This window comes from Rhinoraja longicauda, chromosome 6 (genome assembly GCF_053455715.1).
Source record: "Rhinoraja longicauda isolate Sanriku21f chromosome 6, sRhiLon1.1, whole genome shotgun sequence".
Lineage (NCBI taxonomy): Eukaryota > Metazoa > Chordata > Chondrichthyes > Rajiformes > Arhynchobatidae > Rhinoraja > Rhinoraja longicauda.
Window position 1 is genome coordinate 8,450,568 of NC_135958.1, and position 21,709 is coordinate 8,472,276.

The 21,709-nt window shown below is 44.8% G+C and overlaps 1 protein-coding gene across 7 annotated transcripts in view; it reads left to right on the top strand.

Moving 5' to 3' along the window:
- znf423 (zinc finger protein 423) overlaps positions 1–21,709 on the top strand; it is a 341,953-nt gene that overhangs the window by 109,665 nt on the left and 210,579 nt on the right. The window contains exon 1 of one of the 7 annotated variants that reach the window (XM_078400415.1): positions 5,558–5,812. The exons of the other annotated variants lie outside the window; for them this stretch is intronic. The gene's annotated coding sequence lies outside the window, so the exon portion shown is untranslated. Of the gene's footprint in view, positions 1–5,557; positions 5,813–21,709 lie in introns of those variants that run through there. 7 annotated transcript variants of the gene reach the window in all.

The window sequence follows — 21,709 nt, forward strand, 5'->3', positions numbered from 1 at the left end:
TACAATATACAATGTATAACATAAATTGGCTGCATAATGTGATATCTGTACAATATGTTTAAAAGTGAACTCAATTTGGAATTTGGAGTTTCATTATATGTGCTTTCATTATAAGACGAAAAACTGCCATGTTCTTTAATCTTTTGATACAAGTGAGAGGGGAAAGATTGAATAGAAACCTGAAGGGCAAATATTTCAGAGAGGAGTGTGGGTGTACGGAACGGGCTGCCAGAGAAAGGTACTGTAACAACATTTAGAGACATTGAGAGACATTTGGACAGGTACACGGATCGGGTAGGTTTAGAGGGATATCGCCCTAGCGCAGGCTGGTGGGACTAGTGCAGATGGGGCATGTTGGTCGGTGTGGGCAAGTTGGGCAGAAGGGCCAGGTTCCTTGCTGTATGACTCATATGTGAAATCATTCCCATAGTTCCCATCATTCCCATTCCCATTGGCGGCATGGTGGCGCAGTGGTAGAGTTACTGCATTACAGCACTTACAGCGATCCCGACTACGGGTGCTGTCTGTACGGAGTTTGTACGTTTTCCCTGTGACTATGTGGGTTTTCTCCGAGATCTTCGGTTTCCTCCCACACTCCAAAGACGTACAGGTTAGTAGGTTAATTGGCTTGGTGTAAATGTAAATTGTCCCTAGTGTGTGTAGGATAGTGTTAGTATGCGGGGATCGCTGGGCGGCACGGACTCGGTGGGCCGAAGGGCCTGTTTCCGCGCTGTATCTCTAAACTAAACTGAACTAAACTAGTGTACTATCACAGTTGTGGAGATCTGTGCTCGATTGCGTGGTGCGATTTTTCACGTAATACCCAGCAAACACCAACTCTGCTGTTGAAGATCAGGCTATAATGTTCTTGTGAGGTGTTCCGATTTAAAGGCCAAGCCAAACGGAATTTCATTCATGGTAGACAACTGGCTTGCCAATTATTGCTGGATCTGGCTGCACCTCTTGAAACACTACTGGGTCCTGTCATCCTCTGTCTGAACTGCTCACTGCATTAACATCACTCTGGAAATCGAATAGTGAAAGGCCAGGATAGAGTGGATGTGGAGAGGATGTTTCCACAAGTGGGAGAGTCTAAGTCCAGAGGTCACAGCCTCAGTATTAAAAGATGTTCCTTCAAAGGAGACGAGGAGGAGTTTCTTTCATCAGAGGGTGGTGAATCTGTGGAATTCTTTGTCACAGAAGGCTGTGGAGGCCTAGTCAGTGGATATTTTTAAGGCAGAGATAGATAGATTCTTGATTAGTACGGGTGTCAGGGGTTATGGGGAGAAGGCAGGAGAATGGGGTTAGGAGGGAGAGATAGACCAGTCATGATTGAATGGCAAAGCAGACTAGATGGGCTGAATGGCCTCATCCTGTTCCTATCACTTGTGACCGTACAAGGGTGATCAGTAGTTTCTTCCTAATGCTTTCGCGTCTTTTCAACGAGTCCCAGAAGTTAACGATCTTCAGTAAGAAAGACACCTTGTGGTCAGCTGCCTTAGTTGTTTCCTGCCTTTCTAACGCCCTCTCTCTCCCCCCCCCCCCCCCACCTCACTCCCCCCCAAAGCCAAAGTTCCGCCCCATCTAAGTTCTAATTTTGCACCTTGAACGGATGGGAGAGATTTTTTTAATTCCCTGGATTCTTTGTTCGCTGTTCTTGTTAAGTATTCCCTTTCTTTAGGTACTCCTGTCTTTCCTACCAGTGTTCATTAGCCCACCCACCATAAGCAGACACAATATCTTCCCCCCTTCCTGCTGCATGAAAATGGCCCTTAACAAAGACTACAAATGACATCCTGCATCGCTGAGACGGTGATAACGTTTTTTAAAAAGCACACAAAGTGCTGGAGTAACTTGGCGGGTCAGGCAGCATCTCTGGAGATCATCGATGGGTGACGTTTTGGGTCAGGTCCTTTGGTGGGGGTGGAAGGCGAAAGCTGAAAGAGAGGTGGGGACAGGACAAAGTCTTGACAAGTGATAAGCGGACCGGCTGAGCTACTCCAGCACTTTGTGTCTTTTTTTTGTTGTTGCAAACCAGCATCTGCATTTCCTTGTGTCTCCAGTGACTCATCCCTCGATCGAGACACAAAATGCTGGTGTGACTCAGCGGGTCAGGCAGCATCTCAGGAGAGAAGGAATGGGTGACGTTTCGGGTCACCAGCATTTTGTGTCCACCTTCAATTTGAGCCTGCAGTTATTTTCCTACATATCCCTGGTTCTGGACTGGTTTGTGTCCTTTGTCTTCTGTGCACCTTAAAAACCTTCAGCCACTGAGCATTAGGTGGGCCTTTTGCTGTCTACTGCTGTTGATCGAGTCGAAACCAGAGCAGAGATGGTCGGTGGCTTTCCCTCCTGCTTGTCAGACCTTTGCAACTAGATCCGCTCGGTCTTCTGTTTGTCATCTATTTGCTATTTCTCTGTAACATTATTTTTAAATGGTTTCAGGTTAATACGAGCGCTGGCCGTCACCCGCACTATCTAGCTCACCGCTGCCCCATTCGACCTGTTTGACTGCCTTTGGTTTGTAGTCTTGGACGTCTGACGTCCAGTGCTGGATGAGAAAAAATGAGAAAAAAGAGGGTGGTGAATCTGTGGAATTCATTGCCACAGACGGCCGTGGAGGCCAAGTCAGTAGATATTTTTAAGGCGGAGGTTGACAAATGTTTGGTTAGTACGGGTGTCAGGGGTGATGGGGAGAAGGCAGGAGAATGGGGTTGGGAGTGAAGGAAGGATCAGCCACGATTGAATGGCGGAGTAGACTTGATGGGCCGAATGGCCTAATTCTGCTCCTATCACTTATGAACTTTTGCACTTCTGGACTTAGGCTATTCCATTGCTGCCCGGCCCCTCTTCCATCCTAATCTTTGCTGTCCACATGCTAACTCCCAGCAGCCTGCATTCACCCTTCTGCTCACTGACCTGCATCGGTGTTTGGGCCATGAGCAACTCAAGTTCTTCCATTGTCTCGACTCTTCTGTTCTCAGCCCCCGTTCTCAGCCCTGCGATCTTCCCTGATCCCGTGCTCTTCCAATTGGGCACCTAAAGTTTCTACTCTTTATTCTGTCTCCTGTTGGTTGAAATGCCTTTAATTACTGAGACCCCATATCTAAGACCAAGAGTCAAAAGCGTTTTATTGTCATATGTCCCAGACAGAACAATGAAATTCTTACTTGTCGCAGCACAACAAACTGCGTAAACTTATTACGCTGTAAACAATATAATAAACGAGAAAAAATAGTTCAGTGTGTGTATATATATACATATATGCGCACACACACACACACACATACACGCACACACATATATATACATACACGCACACACACACGCACACACACGCAGACACACACACACACACACACATATATATACATACATGCACACACACACACACATGCACTCATTAAAAACAAACAATAATCGTGCAATAATAACAATAATATTCGATGTGGTTTTCATTTTTCAATATACCAGTTTTCAGTAACGTAACAATTTCCTTAAAGCAGAGCCAGGAAAACAGGATGGATGATTTTCCAAAGTTATTCACACACTTTTCCGACATTGTATGCTGAGTTAAACTTAGTTTCCCTGAGGTGAGACCAGCTATTAACTTCATTAGAAGTAGAGTTCTATTGCCCTTTTGAATCTGTTCGTGACGGATGTGTATTAAATTGTGATTGGGGCAGATAGGATAATCTTGCCCGGCGTTGCATATTTTCTTTTCGGAATGTGTCGTAAAGAATTGACTGGAGTGCTTATTTTGAGCAAGGTATGCATCTGTAATTCAATCCTGCACATTTAGATATCCTACACAACAATCCAAATCAAATTTCACAGCTACGAGTTAAAGCACCAAATGTCAATTTTCTCTTATTTTCTTATTTTCTCTTATTTGAATGGGATTCAGTTTGTGTACCATTACATTTCTACAAAAGTAAGGGTTATTCACTAATTTTCTTTCTTTCAAAAGAAAAAGTGTACTGACTTAGCATTTCATTTATTGGACTTGATCTGTTTTTCTGTGTTACAATTAACAGGAGCATTTACACAAATATTACTTTTCTGAACGTTATTTTAAATCACAGTCATACTGAAATTTTAAACAAGAGCATTTTTTTAATGGTTTAAAATAATGTTCAGAAAAGTAATATTTTAATCTCTTCTTTTTATTTAGCAATTGCCAAATTGACGCTTTTTGCGGTGGGTCTGTTAAGTCAAACTTTAAAAAGAACATTTTATGTCTGTCACTATCTCTGTAAAATACTTGGATCTGAATAATTTAATTTAACAAAAATATATATTTTTAATTGTCTTAATTGCAGAGGTTAACATTTATGAGAAATTATTTTGTCAGTTAAAATGTTTAAACATTTACATACAGTAAAAAAAAAGAAATAAATACAAGATCTATTTTTTAAAAATCTAATGTGCTCCCTCTCACCTCCGAATTGATGCAGTTAGAATCATTTTGTTCAAGCTCGGTACAATGGACTGCTTTTGACTTGTGTATATATTTCGCACTGAATAGTCAAGTGTTAACAAATGCTTCTGTTAATTGGAACACAAAAAAAACCAGATCAAGCCCATTAAATGAAATGCTAAGTCAGTATACTTTTTTCTTCTGACAGAAAGAAAATTAGTGAATAGCTCTTACTTTTGTGGAAATGTATTGGTGCACAAACTGAATCCCATTCAAATAAGCTTGCTGACTGCATTCGATGCCAATTTCTCTTACTGCATGGATTTTTTCATTTGAAAGCTGCCCCTAAGATACGTGAGCATGCACAGCTTTAAGTATTTAGCTGTGAAACCCGGTTAGAAATTAGAGCGTCCATGCTTCCATAGCCCTGTGCGGATCGACCTCCCTGGGGTCTCTCTGTCTGGCCCCTTGCTCACCATGCCATGAATACATTTACATCCGTCTCCAACCCGTCACCACGGTAGCTAATTCCTAGGAGCCCTCTGCCTTATTAAAGTCACAGATCACTTTCCAAGCTTAATACTGTCAGGGCAGGTAGAGCATAGTTCAGCTCATCTCGCACAATCCTGGCTTTCATTAGTTTTTGATCTGCAGAGCTCTTCACAATAAGCCACAGGGTCGCCTACAGATTCCTTCAGTAAACCCTTGGCGCAGGTACAAGTGCCATCACAGCTGCAGTGAACCTGCTGCAAGGCAGCTATGCTTGCCGGCATAGCGAGGAGGGAGGAGGCTGGCTGCAAACATTTTTTTTTTTTAAGTAAAAAAAAAAATTCAACTGCGAGCTCGGAGGTTTCATTTAAAGAAAATATATTCTGGAAGTATGGTTTGCCGGCAGAATTATTTTCCTCCCCTGTTATAAAATATGGATGGTACCAGTTTCAGCTTTCGAGGCTAACTGGCAGAGTGGAGTGTCTCCGATGACTTGCCTTGTGCATGCACCTAAACACTTCAGTGAGCAATCTGTCAACATGTCAGCAACACATGTTTTGTAAAAAGCTTCCAGTGGGAGTAATGGCTCCCACCAGGACTCAGAAAATGCTTTGAATTCAGCAGATTTCTATTGCGGCTGTCCCCTGGGGTGTCTTTTACAATGCCTACATTTCAGAAATTTGAGCCAGAGAACCCTGGAGATTTCCTTTCATAATGCCTGAAAATGTAGGGTTATATTGTTGGAAGTCCCCATGGGGTCTTTATTAATACCTGAATTCTGAGGAACTGGAAATTACACAGGGCACTGCAGGGGCCTATATCCACACCAGGAAGAGGAGAAAAACTCTGTGGGGAGATTTTCTTCATGCAAGAGTGAAAGGGAAGAATTTGCCAAAGGACAAAGTGAGTGTGTGTTTGTGCTCTCTCTCTCTCTCTCTCTCTCGCTCTCTCCTCTCTCTCTCTTTCTCTCTCTCTCTCTCTCTCTCCGTCGTCTGCTGTATCTGTTAGAACACAGGGGAAAGAAATCAGCTAAGTGAGAATTGTTATTTTTTTTTAATCGACGCAGTGTCACAGTAAATTCATTTCATTTTTGTTTTAGACAAAGCTTGCAGGTATGTATGCTGCACAGTGCTGTGGAGATATGCATTCAGTTGGACAGAAACGAACACAAGTCCAAAAGAAAGAAGGCAGTCAATTAAAGTAGCTAATGTGGCTGTGTTTTTAAAAGAAAATATATATATATATATATATATATTTTTAAAGCAGAGCAACGGAAAAGGCAAAAAGAAATCGCTGTATTTATTTTTAGACAATAACTTGCAGCAGAAAGCCCCCTTCTCTAGAATTTTACTTCCCTTTTATTAGATTTTCAGCTTAGCTTTGTGTATACCTGAGGGAATATGGGCAGCCGTTGGCAATCTCTTTCAGACACCCAATTACCCCTGACGTCAGTTCTGTCTCTCCCACCTCCCCTGGGCGCCTCGTTTTTTTTTGCCTTTTGTAACACTGTTAGCCGACTAGCAAAATGCCTGTTACTTTCTTGGCCAAAAGAAAAAGAAAGACTCGACTTTCCTTTGGTAACCGAATTTAAATCCAAAAAAATAAACTCCCCGACGAAAAATAAATGTCAATAGCTGACCGCGCATTGATTTTGTTTAGTCACAGTGATATTTGAGCCCCTTCGGGGATGGGGGGGGGGGGGGGGGGGCGGACTGAGAGCAGTGAAGTAGTTTACAAGAAAGATAATACAGCAAATTACTGGAGCCAGGCGCGTCTCCTGTGGAATTCTTGAGGGCGCGTTAAACTTCTGCAGTACCAACAAATGTTATGTGAATATGAATTTGTCCTTTTGTTCTCCGCTCTCTCGGAAAGCTGGAGTTTTTAATGATGAGGCACTGCTGACCGTAGTCGGAATTTGCAGGTCCACACTTTGGCTCAGAAGTGAGAACCCTGACTGGGTAATGAACTCCCAGCGGAGGGTGGGAGTAATGCGGCACTGTTTCCGTGCCTGGTTCCCAGGGACTGTGTAGCAGCCGCGCGGCCCACTCCTTGCCAAGCAGAGGTCTGTGCAAGCAGATAAAGGAGAGGGACTGAGGGACTTGCTGACAGCTGTGCTGGGCCGGCTTTGACTGGGAGAGTCTGATAAGGACTGTGCCTAGTAAAGGGACCCGGCAGCTCTGTACAGTCAGAAACCTGGTCAGAATATCGAAGGGAACTGCATTTCTGGGGACAGCAGAGGTAGCTGTTAATGAAGATAATTTTAATGTTCCTGGATAAGTGTCAAAAGCAGATATTTGATTATTTTTTTACACACACACACTTCCCTTTCCCTAATGGAAGGAAACTAGAACGGTCAGTGTTGACACTGAACAGTGTTAGGCTTTTGAATCGAACCAAAATCCTGACATCTTAGGAATGGAAGTGCATGCTATCTATCCGTAGAGCACATCAGCAAAATTAAATAAGCAATTGTTGAATGCCTCGTTTAAGCACAGACTTCTAGCCTTGCTGTGGTTTTATTGTAAAAATGGCAATATATTTCACTCTGTAATCCACAAACAACTTGGGATACCACCGTCAACACACCGGCTTGCAGATGAATAGGATATTTACACTTTAAAGTTATGCTAATAATTTATCACCATTATTACGTGTTACCTCGTCTTTATAGGGAAATCAACAGCTGCAAACAGTTGTCTCAGTGATTTAGAGAAAGCTTCACATTTCATTAAAATTACAGGGAAATGAAGTGTGATCAATTAAGCATTAAACACTAAAGAAAACCTTCATAGCTGGTGTTCCTTCTGAAAAATATATGAATTTATAAACAAATCTGACACCATTAGAGGTTATGCCAATATTTATTTTAAAATCTACTGAGAAAAATGGATTTTTGTCTGAGATGTGAATTTCCTTTGACAAAAGCACACACATTTTAGCCTTGGGGGAATCACCGCTACTTTAAGATTATAGCGTACTGAGGTTGAAGCTGCACAGTATCTCTGGTGTTAAAAGTAAGTTTAAGTCTGTAGAAAAAAAATATGCCTCAGTCCCTGAGCATTCAACTGCTGGATCAGCCAGGGGCCAAGTTTGATTCGCTGCCTGTGGAGCGGTACCATGCATGAACTCTGGGTTTAACCAGAGAGGCTTACATAAAAAAAGCAGCCTCGGGTAACTAGATCTGTCCTTCCCAGAGAAAGTCCTGGGGTGCTGCCAGAAGCAGTCCCTGAATGCCTTTCAGCAAACACTGCTGCCGACAATCCCCCAGCCGGTGGGCGGACGCTCTGTCCGGGTGTCTTATTGGCAGGAAAGGCAGAGTAGTTTGATGAGACCTGGCACTGGCTGTGGAAACTGGGGCCACAGCAAGACAAAAAAAAAAACAGTGGCCTTCAAAACTTTTATTCTTTTATACCTCTGCATGTCTTGGCGGATACGGACAATAATTAAAGGACCCCCTAGTTCCTCATTTTCCTTGGCTGTTCCTTTGATCTGTTTCATGTTGGGCTGCTATTTTTCATTGCTACCTTTTGTGTGTGTGTGTGTGTGTTTTAAAAAAAAACCCAAGGTCTTTTGATGTAAGCTGTTTCTTTATTTCCTGAGCTCGGAGTCTGCAGCTTGCTTTGTCTGTCGGACTGCTTTCACTAATAAAAAATGATTATCATCTGAATGGTTAAAACGAAGGGAATCGGTCAGTTTGCATATAAAACGTCTAATTGCGGTTTACTCAGAGATAATCGCGGGTATCGTAATTTACTATTGATAGCTGCGAAATGTAAAAGAAGAATGCATCTCATTCTTGTGCAAGAGTATGGAGGGTGAATTATTATGGTAATCCTGATGCCACAGAGGGGAAAGTCTGATGGATTAACATTACTACACATTGCAAACATTTGAATCTAGCTGCGCTGTTGTTCCAGCGGTAAGTGGTACAGTGATATGGTGAAACCACATGGTACTTCCTGTCACTTAGAAAAAAGCTAGCGCGATCAATCGGTGAATCAATGTCGTCTTGGGTATGTGTCCGTACATACCGCGCCAACACGGAAGTCCAGGCAACCGACACTCACTTTGCTTTCCTTGGCTTCCTGCTGTTCAGCCTAACTTGAACCGAGCCTTGCTGCATCCTGTTTTATCAAACGATTGTCAGGAAAAAGGAAAGCTTAACTATCCACACAATACTTTCTGACAATTGAAAAGCCGTGATTCAGAAAACTTGTTGTGTTCCGAGGCAAAAAGTAAAAAACAGATGTTATTGTTTCAGGGGAAAAAATAGATTTTTTTGGGAAAAAAAGTCTTAAGAAATGGGCAGCATTGAGTTGAGGCACATTCTTAGCGGGTCTCCCGATTGCGGGTGCTATTGGTTGACTTTGCCATTTAAAAAATAAATTGTCGCACAAAGTCTGAAGAAGGATTTTGATCTGTAACGACACCTATCCATGTCTCCAGAAATCATACAGTGTGGAAATAGGCCCATCGGCTCAACTTGCCCTCATTGACCAACATGTCTCATCTACACTAGTCCCACCTGCCTGCCTTTGACCCATATCGCTCCAAACCTGTCCTATCCATGTACCTGTCCAAATGTTTCTTAAACATTGCGATAGTCCCTGCAAATTCCAGAATTCAACTTGAAATGATCAAAATCTGCCGTGGTTGGATTCGAACCCAGGTCCCCAGTACTTTGCCCTGGGGTATCTAGTTTATTAATCTAGTGATAATACCACTGCTCCATTGCCTCCCCCTTTTTAAGTTACTCCAGCACTTTGTGTTCCATGCAAGACTGCAGCATCAGCAGTTCTTGCACAGTGGAGCGGCTGGTAGAGCCGCTACCTCACAGCACCAGAGACCTGGGTTCCATCCTGACCTCGTGGAAGGTGCTGCCTTTGTGGAATTTGCACATTCTCCCTTTGATCGCTGGATGTTCTGGTTTCCTCCCACCTCCCAAAGACAGGCAGGTTTGTCGGTTAATTGGCTTGTGTAAATTACCCCTAGTGTGCGGGGAGTGGTTGAGAAAGTGGGACAACAGAACTAGTGTGAATGGGTGATCGATGGTTGACATGGACCTATTGGGCCGAAGAACCTGTTTCCATGCTGCATCTCTAAAGTGAACTAAGTCCTACACAAAGTACCTGCGTTTAAACCCTCAACATAATGTAGATCTGCCTCATATACAGTTAAATGTGTCACACTTCAGGAATAAATGAGGGCCAGGCCTAGTCATTGCTGGGTACCTGCAGTCTGTCGTTGTACCAAGGTCAGTAAACCAAAATCTGAGATGTTGATGTAAGGAACTGCAGATGCTGGAATCTTGAGCAAAACACAAAGTGCTGGAAGAATCCAGCGGGTCAGGCAGCATCTGTGCAGGAAATGGATAGGCGGTGATTTGGATTGACCCGAAACGTCACCCATTCCTTCTCTCCTGGGATGCTGCCTGACCCGCTGAGTTACTCTAGCATTTTGTGTTACCTTTGATTTGGATTGGGATCTGTCTTCAGACTCCCTCTCTCTCCATCCCTCCCCATTCCCAGTTCTCCGACCAGTCTTACTGTCTCCAACTACATTTATCTCTCTTTGCTTTATTGTTGTTACCTTCTCCCAGCGAACAGTGATCTATTCTACATCTTCATTGATCTCCATTCTCTTTGCCCTATTTCACACCTTTCACTTCCTTATCTATGTATCTCCCTCTCTCCCGATATCAGCCTGAAGAAGGGTCTCGACCCGAAACGTGACCCATTCCTTCTCTCCAGAGATGCTGCCTGTCCCGCTGAGTTACCCCAGCATTTTGTGTCTATCTTCGGTTTAACCAGCATCTGCAGTTCCTTCCAACACATTCGGACAAATGGTTCTCATTTTGGACAGCAAGATTGGAAATGCATCTCATTGGCATCAATCCTTCAGGATTGGTGACGGGAAAAAGTGATTCCCATTCTCAATATCGGTAAAGCACTTTGTGTTTTTGTGGATGGGATGAAGTGTTTGAATGAACCTTATAGTTTAAGTTTATGTGAATAATGGCCTCTAGTTCACTGCCATAGACGTGACAAGCCTTGGAAAATGCACAAGTAAATCAAAAAGCAAAACAAATGACACAGAAACGGCATGGGCAGCACAGCGGCCATGTATTCAATCGGTTTTAGCTCTTTGCTAAATAAATAAATAGCTTGCCACCACAGAACTGAAGGACTCCACGCACAATCAGTGCAAATGGTCCTTTGGTGCTGAAACTGTTAAATCTTCCTTCAAGGGTGGCACGGTGGCACAGTGGTAGAGTTGGTGCCTCACAGCACCAGAGACCAGGGTTCAATCCTGACTACGGGTACTGTCTGTACGGAGTTTGTACGTTCTCCCCGTGACTGGGTGGGTTTTCCCCGGGTGCTCCACCTTTCTCCCACACTTCAAAGCCGTGCAAGTTTGTTGGTTAATTTGGCTTCGGTGAAAGTAGTAATTTGTCCCTCGTGTGTGTAGGATGTAGGATGGTGCCAGTGTACAGGGATTGTGGTCAGGCTGGCCTCGCTCGGTGGGCCAAAGGGCCCGTTTCCGTGCTGTATCTCCAAACTAAACGGAAAAAAAACTGAACAGAAAATGGGATGAAAGTAGAAGTGGAATAGCATAAATGGGAAAAAAAATCATTTAACTTTTAAATGCAGCTCTGAAGGAATAAAACTCAAATTTATGAAAATCAGATTTTCAGGTCCATATAATTTGGAAAGTTCCTAAAACTGAGTTAAGCACTCAAAGGCTTCATATTTCCAAGTCTGCAACAGTTCTGTGTTTAGAAAGAAATGAAGTTCACCTGAAGTTAAAGTAATTACAATACAATACAATACAATACAATATATCTTTATTGTCATTGTACCCAGGGGTACAACGAGATTGGGAATGCGCCTCCCATACGATGCACTAATTTAGGTAATTTAGACAGCAGCAACCCAACGAAACGAACAGTTGTAACAGTTTTGGACAGGGTAAAGTGCAAGTTGATCTATGCGTTGTGGCCATCCGGCTCAGCAGGACCGGTTCATAGCAGCTATGGCCCTGGGGATGAAGCTGTTCCTGAGTCTGGAGGTGCGGGCATAGAAGGCCTTGAATCGTCTGCCCGATGGAAGGAGTTCGAACAGACTGTTGCAGGGGTGTGAAGAGTCTTTGTGGATGCTGGTGGCTTTTCTGAGGCATCGTGTGTTGTAGATGCCCTCCAAGTCTGGTAGCTGTGTTCCGATGGCCCTCTGAGCTCTATGGACTACCCGCTGTAGAGCTTTCCTTTCTGCCTCCGTGCAGCTGAGGTACCACACAGGGATTCCATGCGTTAGGATGCTCTCTATGGTGCAGCGGTAGAAGGTCTTCAGCAGCTGTTGGGGTAGACCAGACTTTTTCAGTGTTCTTAAGTAGAACAGTCTTTGTTGTGCCTTCTTGACCAGCGCAGCAGTGTTATTGGACCATGTTAGGTCCTCCGAAATGTGAGTGCCCAGAAACTTGAAGCTGGACACTCTCTCCACACTGACCCCATTGATAGAGATCGGGGCATATTCCCCGTTATGTGACCTACGGAAGTTGATGATCAGCTCCTTGGTCTTGGTGGTATTTAGGGACAGGTTGTTATCCGAGCACCAGTCCGCCAGGTTCTGCACCTCCGCTCTATAGTTTGTTTCATCCCCGTTGGTGATCAGCCCGATCACCGTTGTGTCATCTGCAAACTTGACAATGGTGTTGGTGTCGAATGCAGGAACACAGTCGTGTGTGAAGAGGGAGTAGAGCATGGGGCTCAGAACACAGCCCTGTGGTGTGCCGGTACTCAGGGTGATAGTGGAGGACAGGTGCGGGCCCATTCTCACTGCCTGCGGTCGTTCCAGCAGGAAGTCCAGGATCCAGTCACATAATGACGAGCTAAGGCCTAGCTGGTGGAGTTTGGTGATGAGCTTGGTGGGGATGACCGTGTTGAAGGCGGAGCTATAGTCTATGTGATCTGCATGATGTGATCTGCATGAGGTGCTATGGTGCATGCTCTGATGGAGTGGGGTATCATCGCTGGTTGTGGCTGTCATATTTACACTTCTAACACTGCATTGGAAGAGGCCACATGTTGCTATCAGATTTACACAACAATTATTTTGACCACAGGCTGATTTGCCATCATTGCAATCGCAAATCCCAGCCCATTGCACTTTTGTCCAATCTGAGTCGGCATTGTTCAAACTGGGGCGCCACGGTGGCGCAGCGGGTAGAGCTGCTGCCTCACAGCTCCAGAGGCCCGGGTTCCATCCCGATTACGGGTGCTGTCTGTACGGAGTTTGCACGTTCTCCCTGCAATTACCTGGGGTTTCTCCGGGGGCTCCAGTTTCCTCCCACATCCCAAAGACGTGCAGGTTTGCCGGTTAATCGGCCCTCTGCAAATTGTCCCCTAGTGTGCAGGGAGTGGATGAGAAAGTGGGACAACATAGAACTGTGATCGGTGGTGGTCAGCATGGACTTAGTGGGACAGAGGGCCTGTTTCCATGCTTTCTCACCAAACTAAATTAAACCCTCTGTTTAGTTTAGAGATGCAGCGCGGAAACAGGCCCTTTCAGCCCACCGGGTCCGCGCCGACCAGCGATCCCCGCACATAAACAGTATCCTATACTCGGGACCATTTTTACATTTACCCAGCCAATTAACCTACGTACCTGATGGAACCCGGGTCTCCGGCGCTGCATTCGCTGTGAGGCAGCAACTCTCCCGTAGCGCCGCCGTGCTGTGACATTAGACAATAGACAATAGGTGCAGGAGTAGGCCATTCAGCCCTTCGAGCCAGCACCGCCATTCAATGCGATCATGGCTGATCACTCTCAATCAGTACCCCGTTCCTGCCTTCTCCCCATACCCCCTCACTCCGCTATCCTCAAGAGCTCTATCCAGCTCTCTCTTGAAAGCATCCAACGAACTGGCCTCCACTGCCTTCTGAGGCAGAGAATTCCACACCTTCACCACCCTCTGACTGAAAAAGTTCTTCCTCATCTCCGTTCTAAGAAAAAGTTCTTCCTCATCTCCGTTCTTTCTTTCTTGTAATGTGTTCAGAAATGTACTCGGCATTCTAGCTTTGGCCTAATTATGGTTACTTACAATTTGAACATGACCCCCCTGTTTCCTTTATCACCATTACTCCTTTGCATATCTTTCATTCATTTGCTCTATATCTCTCGTTTCCCTTTCCCCCGACTCTCAGTCTGAAGAAGGGTCCCGACCCGAAACGTCACCTATTCCTTTTCTCCTGAGATGCTGCCCGACCCCCTGAGTCACTCCAGCTTTTTGTGTCTGTCTCAATGCTCCTGTACCTGAGGCATGTAAGCAAAGTATTCAGTTGGCTGCGCTATCCACCTGTCCTGTTACCTTCACTCCGTTGTCACCACGGACTTCATGCTCCTTCAATTTCTAAATATCTCACTGTTCCTCCACATCATACTGGGTCCCCTTGTGCTCACGTTACAGATAGATTACCCCAGCATGAATTTAGTTTGCTGCTTTCTAGCTCACCTTGAAAGTTGCAGCGGATTGTGGACGCAGATGATACATAAATGGAGAGAATCGTGGACGCAGCCCAGAGTATCGGACAAGCCAACCTCCCTTCCACTGACTCCATCTACACCTCACGCTGCCTCGGCAAGGCCAGCAGCATCATCAAGGACCAGTCTCACCCTGGCCTCTCCCTCTTCTCCCCTCTCCCATCAGGCAAGAGGCACAGATGTATGAAAACGCACACCTCCAGATTCAGGGACAGTTTCTTCCCGGCTGTTATCAGGCAACCGGATCATCCTACCAACAACCAGAGAACAGTGCTGAATTTCTGTCTACCTCATTGGTGACCCTCGGACTATCCTTGATCGGACTTTGCTGGCTTTACCTTGCACTAAAGGTTATTCCCTTATCATGTATCTGTACACTGTAAATGGCTCGAATGTTATCATGTATTGTCTTTCTGCTGACTGGATAGCATGCAACAAAAGCTTTTCACTGTACCTCGGTACACGTGACAATCAATGAAACTGAACTGAACTGAACTGAACAGAACCTGACTAATGTACTGATGCATTTTATACCATTTTCCTGCTCCGGCCAGTTTTTATCTCGTCTGCAAGCGTCTTGATTGGGACTTCCACATTTAAATGTAAACGTGATGTAGAGCAAAAATGCATGCTATCTTCACGCACATCCTCATTGCAAACAGTTGTCAAAACACAAGATAGACACAAAATGTTGGAGTAACTCAGTGGGACAGGCAGCATCTCTGGATAGACTTCAAACACCCAGTGATTGTTGGCCTGTAATCTTGCTATTGAGTCAGTTCTGCATGTCTATCTATTTTGCCACTTTTCCCTGTTTCCAATTGTGTTACTCTTGAAATCAGCTGTTTAGATAAACATTGTGCTAAAATTCAATAGGCAATAGACAATAGGTGCATAAGTAGGCCATTCGGCCCTTCGAGCCAGCACTGCCATTCAATGTGATCATGGCTGATCATTCACAATCAGTACCCCGTTCCTGCCTTTTCCCCATACCCCCCGACTCTGCTATCATTAAGAGCTCTATTTAACTCTCTCTTGAAAGCATCCAGAGAATTGGCCTCCACTGCCTTCTGAGGCAGAGAATTCCACAGATTTACAACTCTCTGAGTGAAAAAGTTTTTCCTCATCTCCGTTTCAAATGGCCTCCCCCTTATTCTTAAACTGTGGCCCCTGGTTCATGCTGGCTGCATCATACGCAAGTTCTACGTCTACCTTTGCTGAGGAGAATGGGAATACTTATCGTTAGGATCCATCCTAGAGCAAGTGAGGACATCCATGAGACTTAGATATGGGAGCTCGCAGAATTATTTATCAATCGCACACTAAATTATTGAACAAATACCTTTTTTTCTGTTGATAAATGTCTCAAGATGTTTCATTCACTCTTGAATGACCTTTCATTCAAGGGAGTGGTCTTTGTAGCCACTAACTGTCTTGCACTGTCTCAGCTGCATGGTGGTTGAGAGTTTTTTGTGGATGGTAATGTTTTGAGACAGGTTACCCATGACCTTGGTGATGTGGTGTTGATCCTTAAGCCAATTTATCCAGTGAAATGTTAGTCACACGCCCTTTAGCTAGAAGGGATCTAAAGCAGAAGAATTGTGTGGGAAGAAACTGCAGATGCTGGTTTACACCGAAGATAAGACACAAAGTGTTGGAGTAACTCAGCGGGACAGGCAGCATCTGTGGAGGGAAGGAATGGATGATGTTTTGGGTCGAGACCCTTCTTCAGACAAGGGGGAGAGAAACCAGAGATATGGAAGGGTAATAGACAATAGACAATAGGTGCAGGAGGAGGCCATTCGGCCCTTCGAGCCAGCACCGCCATTCAATGTGATCATGGCTGATCATTCTCAATCAGTACCCCGTTCCTGCCTTCTCCCCATACCCCCTGACTCTGCTATCCTTAAGAGCTCTATCTAGCTCTCTCTTAAATGCATTCAGAGAATTGGCCTCCACTGCCTTCTGAGGTGTAAGGTGTGAAAACGACAGATCAAAGCAGATGCTGGTAGCTGGAGAGTCGGAGAATCACAGGGCAGAAGGTGTTGCCGAACTCTCGTCAGAGGGAGGAGGGGAACCTCTTCAAATTAGGCATACCGTGAGGAGATTTCGCAGTGGAGCAGATGAAAAGTGTAGGAAGAGTCTCGACCAGAATCGCCACCCATTCCTTCTCTCCAACGATGTCCCGCTGAGTTACTTCCAGCATTTTGTGTCCTATCGAAAGCAGAAGAGAATTGGGCAAATGTAGCTGCTCTTACTGGGACCAACAGCGGAGTGCTGATGTTACCTAGGTTGTGGCTCTCGTTCCAGAAGATGGCGTCGTTCATCTGTGGCTTCCTTTCCAGGGCACCTCTTTCACCAGGGGCCTTCGCCAAGGTTGGCTGCATCAGACAGTGGTCTGCAGTGGTCACGCGATCCAATAGACAATAGAGAATAAGTGCAGGAGTAGGCCATTCAGCCCTTCGAGCCAGCACCGCCATTCAATGCGATCATGGCTGATCACTCTCAATCAGTACCCCGTTCCTGCCTTCTCCCCATACCCCCTCACTCCGCTATCCTTAAGAGCTCTATCCAGCTCTCTCTTGAAAGCATCCAACGAACTGGCCTCCACTGCCTTCTGAGGCAGAGAATTCCACACCTTCACCACTCCTGGTACCTTTTCAGCACGGATCTGAATTTGGGATTGTAGGGATACAGGGCAGAGCACCCTTGGTGAAATTACAAGATGCACATTAACGAGAGAGGATACGTCAAAGAATAAGCAGCTCATGGACATTCAGTGGCTTTTTCGAAGAAAGAGAAAACAATTTCAAACTAGAGTTGTCTGTGGAGGAAGGAACTGCAGATGCCGGTTTAAACTGAAGATAGACACAAAAAGCTGGAGTAACTCAGCGGCACAGGCAGCATCTCTGGAGAGAAGGAATGGGTGTCGTTTCAGGTCGAGACCCTTCTTCAGAAAACGTCACCCATTCCTTCTCTCCAGAGATGCTGCCTGTCCCGCTGAGTTACTCCAACTTTTCGTGTCTATCTGTGATTGTCTGTGGCTTCACTGAAGTGTCAGGGTGCAAATATGAAGGATTCGAGAAACAGTTGAGTTGAGTTTATTGTTACATGTACCGAGCGAGGTAGATTGAAAAGCCTTTTTGTTGCGTGCTAACCAGTCAGCGGAAAGACGATGCATGGTTACAATCGAGCCGTCCGCAGCGTACAGATACTCGATAAGGGGAATAATGTTTAGTGCAAGATAAAGCCAGTAAAGGAGCCAATGGAACGGAGTCTGGTTCCTTTAATGATGCATGTAAATTGGGATAAATCAGCTTGTGTCTGAAAAGGAGGAGTGCATTTAGCATGCCCCCGAACATTGAAAAATAATAAGTTGTATTCAATTTAAGGTGATTCAAGTCAGCGCAGTTAACATCGCAACCATGCATCGGACAAGTATTTATTTATTTATTTGTGTCATCACACAGCTGTTTGCTAATAGCGAGCAAATTTTAGTGCCTCATCATTGTCCTCTGCAAGATCCTTTACAGTGCGTGTGTCATGCAGCACGTCACAGCTCAGGAGATGTTCCATGGTCTGGAGGCCCTTTTTTAGATTTAGATTTAGAGATACAGCGCGGAAACAGGCCCTTCGGCCCACCGAGTCCGCGCCGCCCAGCGATCCCCGCACACTAACACTATCCTACACACACTAGGGACAATTTTAACATTTACCCAGTCAATTAACCTAGATACCTGTACGTCTTTGGAGTGTGGGAGGAAACCGAAGATCTCGGAGAAAACCCACGCAGGTCACGGGGAGAACGTACAAACTCCGTACAGACGGCGCCCGTAGTCAGGATCGAACCTGAGTCTCCGGCGCTGCATTCGCTGTAAGGCAGCAAGTCTACCGCTGCGCCACCGTGCCGCCCCCGGATTTAATGGATTTGAAAGGCTAAAAATTCCGGAGAATTCCTGGAACCCTGCACTCTCGGGTTTTGAAGCAGGTATCTATGGAAATGATGTGTAGGGAGGAACTGCAGAAGGAAGGGTCAGTCTGAAGAAGGGTCTCAACCCGAAATGTCACCCATTCCTTCTCTCCTGAGATGCTGCCTGAGATCCCGCTGAGTTACTCCAGCATTTTGTGTCTATCTTCGATTTAAACCAGTGTGTGCAGTTCTTTCCCACGCAAGGAACTGCAGATGCTGGTTTAAACCGAAGATAGACACAAAAGGCTGGAGTAACTCAGTGAGTCAGGCAGCATCTTTGGAGACCCGAAATGTCACCTATTCCTTTTCTCCAGAGATGCTGTCTGACTCGCTGAATTGCTCCAGATTTTTGTGTCAATGGAAATTGTAATAGATTTGTCATTTTCCAAAACTCCTCATTTTTTTCAAAGTTCCCACGATTTGGAAGTCGGCAAATATAACCCATTGTTTAAGAAAGAGAAGTGGGAAAGATGGATCAGTGAGCCACACATCAGCAGTAACGGAACTGCTAGCATTTGTTATTAAGGCACAGGGCACATAGAAAATAATAATAGGATATGTCAGAGTCAAAGTGGGTTTATGTAAAGCATATTTGACAAATCAGTTGGAACTTCTTGAGATAGCAGCTTGCAGAGCAAACCCAGCGAAGGTGAGGTATTTGGATTGTCAGAAGGCCTATGATGAGGTGACACGCCTAGAGATGATGAATCAGAATAAGAAGGAAAGCATGGCACGAGGAGTAAAATACTGGTGTGAACTTTTTTAGACTGAGAGCCTATCCCCTCATCTATTCCTTCTTCCAAGAGCTGCTGTCTGTCGTCTGTCCTGCTGAGTTACTTCAGGTTTTTGTGTCTTTATCTTCGGTTTAAACCAGCGCTTGCAGTTCCTTCTTACCTATTGCATAGATTGGGGAAGCTGATGTCCATGGCTTTCTTTGCAAGGAACAGTGCAGGTATTTGAATAGAAATGTACATTTTTTTGTGCGAGTTTACGATTCTAGTCTGGATACAGTGACAAAGGAAGAGAATTGTACCATGGATGCCAGAATAAGCTTGATGACTGGGGGGGAAACCTGATCACCTTTTGTTTCTTTTTCCCCCATTCTTGCTAAAAACATCAGGAAAACAATGCCAGTGAAGATTTTTTTTAGAATTGGACATTATTTACCCTCAAAGATTTTGATTATTTTTATTTCATTTTTGGTGCGTTTACACCACTGAGGTCTGAAGAAGGGTCTCGACCCGAAACGTCACCCATTCCTTCTCTCCTGAGATGCTGCCTGACCCGCTGAGTTACTCCAGCATTTTGTGAAATAAATACCTTCGATTTGTACCTGCATCTGCAGTTATTTTCTGACACCACTGAGGTAGCTGTCATTTATTGCTGATATGGAGACGGTCTATTCCTGGTCCTGTTAATATTGTTGTTCCTGCAAAATGGACATGGGTAGTCTATTCTTACATTTTATTTTTTATTTCTCAGGGGATGCATTTCATTTCAGCTTGTCATCCTCTGAAATAGCTCGTTCGAGGCCAAGATCTGAACGCATGTAGGCTTTGCATCTGTTGTCCATGGTGCGGCTGAGATTATAAATTGTTTCATGGAACCCAGGTGGGCTCAGTGTTATCCCTTCCCCATGCCCCGCCACATAGAAACATAGAAAATAGGTGTAGGAGGAGGCCATTTGGCCCTTCGAGCCAGCATCGCCGTTCATTGTGATCATGGCTGATCATCCACAATCAGTAACCCGTGCCTGCCTTCTCCCCATATCCCTTGATTCCACTAGCCCCTAGAGCTCTATCTAACTCTCTTTTAAATTCATCCAGTGAATTGGCCTCCACTGCCTTCTGTGGCAGAGAATTCCACAAATTCACAACTGTCTGGGTGAAACTGGGTGAACTGTCTCACCTCAGTTTTAAATGGCCTCCCCTTTATTCTTAGACTGGGGCCCCTGGTTCTGGACTCCCCCAACATTGGGAACATTTTTTCCTGCATCTAGCTTGTCTAGTCCTTTTATGATTTGATACGTCTCTATAAGATCCCCTCTCATCTTTCTAAACACCAGTGAATACAAGCCTAGTCTTTCCAATCTGTCCTGATATGACAGTCCCTCCATCCCGGGGATTAACCTCGTGAACCTACGCTGCACTGCCTCAATAGCAAGGACGTCCTTCCTCACATTGGGAGACCAAAACTGCCCATAATACTCCAGATGTGGTCTCACCAGGGCCCTATACAATTGCAGAAGGACTTTGCTCCTGTACTCAAATCCTCTCGTTATGAAGGCCAACATGCCATTAGCTTTCTTCACTGCCTGCTGTACCTGCACGCTTACTTTCAGTGACTGGTGTACAAGGACACCAAGGTCTCGTTGCACTTCCCCTTTGCCTAATCTGACCCCATTGAGATAATAATCTGCTTCCTTATTTTTGCCGCTAAAGTGGATAACCTCACATTTATCTACATTATACTGCATCTGCCCACTCACTCAACCTGTCCAAGTCACCCTGCAACCTCCTAACATCCTCTTCGCTGTTTACACTGCCACCCAGCTTTGTGTCATCCGCAAACTTGCTAGTGCTACTTCTAAATCCATCATCCAAATCATTAATATATATTGTAAATAGTTGCGGCCCCAGCACCAAGCCTGCGGCACTCCACTCTCCACTGCCTGCCATTCTGAAAAGTCACAATGGAACCCTACATCTAAATTCTCATTACTAACGGCCAAATTTAGAGCTGGAGTAACTCAGTGGCCAGTTAGCTGAGTACAGTCTATAACTGAGGCCAGTGCAATGGCTCACTCAACCTGTGAGTTGTCCCAAAGTCACTATCTGTGGGGTCAAAGTCATCTTGTTGGACAATATCTGATTGTACAGGAAGGAAAAATCACATGCCGTTTATTTCTCAAGTATTAGTGCCACTTGGAGTAGCTCTGGTAATTTGGAGTAGTTTTATAGCTGCCTAAAATGACATTGCAGCAGAAGGCTGTGTTTGAACCAAATATTTGGATTGGGAAAAATTAGAAATAGACATCATTATCTATGCGTTATTAATCTGGGAAGATAAGGCACACATTGGGAATATTTTTAAAATTGCATTTACTTCTGAACTGAGTCCATGCCTCGCACTTTGATTACTAAATGGCCAATTTCGCTGGCATAGAAACTATCCTTGTACAATATCTGTGGGTTTAGGTACATCAGTGCGTGATAGGATTTTTACGATATCAGATTCTTCACCATGTGCAGTATGTATTTCACGATGTGTTGTTCGACATTTTCCCTGCAAGTT